Below are 5,199 nucleotides of genomic sequence, written 5' to 3'. Positions count from 1 at the left end.
GAGTGGGGATGTCAAAGGGAGCATTTTAAGGAAAGAGCTATCCTGTTCATAGGCTTGGTTTGTTCAGTATTACAGAAGCAAACCTGGGGTGGGGGATATGAATTCGGAAGACTTGAAATTGTCGTTAATCACAGACTAATTTATCGAGTGCTCACTGTGTTTCAAGAAATTTTCTCTACACATTACATAAATTATCTTATTTGATTTTCAACAACTGATTACATAAGCATAATTTCTATTCCCATTTTATAGATGAAGAAATGAAGACAGAGAAGGAACAAGTAACATGTCCAAATTTATATAGTTTGTTTAGAGGTGGAGTCAAGATCTGAGTACAAACTGGGTGAGTTTAGAGCCCATGGCTCTTACCACTGGACATATACTTTGAGAGAATCTTGGACTGAGACAACATTGTAAAAGACTGTTTAAAGCACAGTGAGGATGGTGGGTTTTATTCCAAGTAAAAGGGGTAACCACCAAAAGGCAGGGAAATGACCTGGTTAGTTGTAAAGTGTATGCTCCGAACAAGGATACAATCAGAGGTACTTGAAGAGTGGTTGCAATTGTGTAGGCTAAAGAAGATGATGGAAAGAAGGTAAAAAGACAAATTGTGATCTTTTATAAGCTTCAAAAAAATATGTACTACCAAGTACAAAGTCTGGTGAACAGTATGAACTCAAAAACATATTTCAAATTAATTAATTAATTAGGTCACTATCAATAAACTATTTTATAATTATAATTATTTTATAATTAATTTTTGCCTTTCAAATAAATATAATATCTTCCCATAATTTTATCTTGTTCTGCATCTTTCTATTTGTTTTTAATCTGTGTCTGGTATTACTGTACTGCTAGAAATGAAAAAATAGTAGTCAATAACAATATTTATTTAATTTATGTTTATTCATGTAAATTTAAAGAGTATGCCTCTGGGATATGGGTTTCTTTAAAGGGCCCAATAATTCATTAGGCTTTGAGGGCCATTCTGTCTGTGTTGCAAGTGCTGGAACCTGCTGTTATAATGAGAAAGTGACTATAGACCATGTATCAATGAATGGCCAAGTCTTTTTTCCAACAAAATTTTATGTAGGCACTGCTTTAGAATGTATCTATGAATTATTTTTGATATTATCCTAAGCATATTTAATTTATTAATTTAACAAACTTTTACTGAATATATACAATGTACTAGAAACTGTGTTAGAGGTCAGAATGCAGCAATGTGCAAATCGTTGTCCTCAATGGAGCTTAGAGTACAATAAGATGTAATTTAAAATCAGTGTGTGTGTGTGTGTGTGTGTGTGTGTGTGTGTGTGTGTGTGTGTGTGAGTGAATGTGTTTATACAGGTCCTAGTGATGGGAAATTTTATTTAAATGTTAGCCATTAGGGACATCCAGTCACATTGGAACATATTTTATTTGTTTTAGCTAGGTCATCAGAATGGAAATTTGATGACAAACAAGTCATTATGACTCAGCCAGTAATAGCATTTTTATATATGCATGTCTGGTGATTCCTCTTCTTCCATTACTCACACATAAATATGTATAGTGCATGGCACAAAAAATTCTCTGGGAAAGTGTGAGTAAAACTAGTTAATGAATCCAGGTTCTTCTGGAACCAAAGCTTCTGAAATCCAGATTTCTACCTTCAGAGATGAACATTGAATCATGTCTCATATAATTTAACAGTCCTGATTAAAGCCAGCTGGTAGGCAAGGTTAACAATACCCACCAAATCCCTACGTAGGGAAATTTACCTGGAGGAGAGGAAAACTTTGGCAAAGGATCAGGCATCAAATACTAGGGCCCAAGTGACCATATGAAGTTGCACCCACCCTGACCCAGTCTCAACAGCAGCATGGGTATGCATTTGGTAAAATACATATGAATGTGTATGCATGTACATGTACATTTATGAAATTTTTAAGAGATATGCCATGGCAAAATCATAAGATAGTCCAGCTTTCTTTGGTATTAGCTTTTTGGTCAGGGATAAGGCAAAATTCCCAAACATAAAACATGACAAACTACTGTTTCACAAGCAATTCTGTTGGTCCTTGACTTCTAGCACATGTCCTACTGCAGTCTACATCTTGCATCAGACAATTGCACTGCTTGACCTGGGTGATTTTTTGTCATACATTGGTTAACTTGGGGCATTTAAAAAAAAACTGAAATTTGCATTGCCAATCCAGATTTCCTATTTTTAGCAGCCATAACATGCAGCCATGAGAGAACAGAACAGAATAACAGGACTCTTTCAATTTTGAGCAAACTTTTTTCATCGAAGTATAATTGACATGCAATATTATATTAGTTTCAGGTGTAAAAAATATTTATTTGAAAATTCTGTACATTATTCAGTGCTCATTCTGGTAAGTGTAGTCACCATTTGTCACCATACAATGTTGTTACAAATATAAACCACATTCCCTATGGTGTACTGTTCATCTCTGTGCCTTCTTCCTTTTATAACTGGAAGTTTGTACCTCGTAATTCCCTCCATTTGCTAATCTCCGCCCTTACCTCCCCTCTTGCAACCACCCGTTGTTCTCTGTATTTAGAATTCTTCTGCTGTTGTTCATTTGTTTCATTTTTTAGATTCCACATATTAATGCAATCACATGGCCTTATTAGTCTTTCCCTGTCTGACTTATTTCAATTAGCACAGTACCCTGTGCTAATTAATTAATTAAATTAATATTTAATTAAATATCTAATTAAAATTTAATGATATAAAATATGTGACTTATTTTTATATCACTAGTCTTTTAGCAACATATTATGAAAGATAAATTCAATATTGTTTTCTGTGTCATTTATATAATTTTTGTTGTTATTAGGATGGGGTATTGGTTTTGACATAATCATCCATTTGGTGATCACTCAACTCCTTATTTAAACTCAAACATTGAACTGTCCTTGGATTTCTAATATAAACTCTGTCTAGTAGTAAACTCTATCTTGAGTGAAAATAAAATTTATTCAGCATTAACTCTGTGTTATTGCTCTATTAGTCAATTATATTGACTATTTCAGTGATTCTGACAAAATATTTAACTACAGGCATTCTTTCCTCAGTATTTTTAATTGTGGGACTCAGAGAAGTTAAATAAATTACATAAGATTCAACAACTAGTAAGTCAAAAACTGAACTTCAACAATAAATCCATGTGACTTCATTGGAGCAAATTGTTTATCTTATGACAAATTATACTTTCATCAACTATCGAGTTGCATTTGCTTATAATGTTTTTAATATTTCTTCCCTTATATGAATAAGTAGTATTAATCTAGTTTTCTTTATTATGATTTTTACCACATTTAAAAATGAAAAACATAGAAGGAATTTTAAATGAGAATATTCATTCAACTCTATATAAATGAATATGACAGTCTAAATGAAGTATGTGATTTGCCAGCAAAAATTGATTGACAAAAATTAAGAAATCAAACCTAAACAAAGAAACAAAAATCACTGTGGAAGAAATTTGGAAAATGGACAAAGGAAACCTCCCAAAAGTGAAGGTAAAGAAGGTAAAGATTTAAGTACAAATTATTATTATTATTAATTATTATTATCAGTAGTAGTAGTATTTATGAATGCAGAGCAGATGCCAGGTATATAGAGTATAGCCAATAACATTAAAAACAAACCAAATGGCAACTTAACTATATTCTCAGCAAAACAGTAATTTATGACATTTCTCCAAAAACCAACACAGTGCCATGTTCAACAATAAAATGAAAAACAAAACAACCAGCAGTTGCTACGTTAGACCTCAAGACATAGTTTCTTACAGCATTTCATGTCTACAGTTTGGTTCTCTGTTTCAGAGCATGAATTACTTTTCAGATGAAAAACCTGGGATGGCGGAGGTTTGTTTATGTGTGTTGGGGGAGAATCCAGGGTGGAAAAATAGGGGGGAGTAACAAGAGATTCATTTCTCTGGTCAGGCAACCAAGTGAGGAGGTAGTTATTTAGAGAGCTTCTCAAATAGAGAATATTGTACTGATCTACTGAGAGCTGAGGAGGTAGTAGGAGCTTCCTGTGAGACTCAAGATAGCAACAGGAATACTTATGCAAGAAAGTCAAGACCAGGGTGTCAGTGCAGTTTGACAGTGGCTCTTTTCTGATGCTACAACTTTAAAAGTATTCATTACAATACCACACACAAGAACCGCATAAAAACTCGAGTCCCATCATCACTGCTGTTGAGTTTCTTCATTTGGTACTGGCATATTTATCTTACCAGTGTGCAAAAGGCATATTCAACACCCTGTCTGGTCTTGGCTTAGGTTTCAATGAACGGAATCCTGTAACTCTTGGCCAATTTGTGGGCTTGTTTTTTGTTGACTGTCCTTGTTGGCAAATCACACTTGTTTCATCTGAGTTTTTTACTTGCTTAAGCTGTTCCCTGTAGAGGTTAATATCTGCAAATGATTTGCTATTATTGATGGCACATACACAGAGGAAGCCTTCACCTGTCCTCATGTATTGGTCTCTCATGGCACTGTATTCTTCTTGACTAGCTGCATCCATTATGTCCAGAACACAGGTTTTACCATCTGTAACCACCTGTTTTCAGTTAAAATCCTCTATGTTGGAATCACATTCATCTACAAAGTGGTTCTGGATTAGCTGGGTTGTCAGTGTGCTTTTCCCAACACCAGCGGCTCCAACTGCCACCAGTTTGTACTCAGTCATTTCACACCAGCAAGAACCTCAAGTTTCACAGCCTCTGCTTCCAACGGATTTAGGACCACAACTGGGGAAAATGTTGGAGACCCCAGAACTGCCATCACCAGCCCCCACCAGGGATTAAGTTCAAATCATTTTAAAACTTAAACCAACCAGTATTGCTAATTCTATTTAAGTTTTTAATCTGAATTCTGTTTAAGTTGTTGCAAAGAACTAAGAATATAATGCTTGCAACATCTTTTATGAAATCAGAACATTTATATGTCTGTCAAAGGCAGATAATATTTATAACAACAACAACAACAACAACAACAACAACAACAACAACAAATCCTTAAGGTCATTTTTTAATGTTAGTACACAATCCAAAATAAAATTAGATTGTAATTAAGAATTGATATCTACCAGTATTTTAAAAATAAACATAGTCCATAAAAGATTTATAACTGGAATGCAAGGATGGCTTGTTATTAGGAATGCAATATCATTCA

The 5,199-nt window shown here is 34.1% G+C and overlaps 1 pseudogene; it reads right to left on the bottom strand.

The window, feature by feature from the left end:
- Positions 1 to 4,166: 4,166 nt before the first annotated feature.
- On the bottom strand, positions 4,167 to 4,714 carry LOC109246293 (GTPase NRas-like; annotated as a pseudogene).
- Between the last annotated feature and the right edge of the window lie 485 nt (positions 4,715 to 5,199).

Source organism: Panthera pardus, unplaced genomic scaffold (assembly GCF_024362965.1).
Source record: "Panthera pardus isolate Hobbes unplaced genomic scaffold, ASM2436296v1 HiC_scaffold_11, whole genome shotgun sequence".
Lineage (NCBI taxonomy): Eukaryota > Metazoa > Chordata > Mammalia > Carnivora > Felidae > Panthera > Panthera pardus.
The sequence above is the reverse complement of the archived record's forward strand: the minus strand, read 5'-3'. Positions and strand labels throughout refer to the sequence as shown.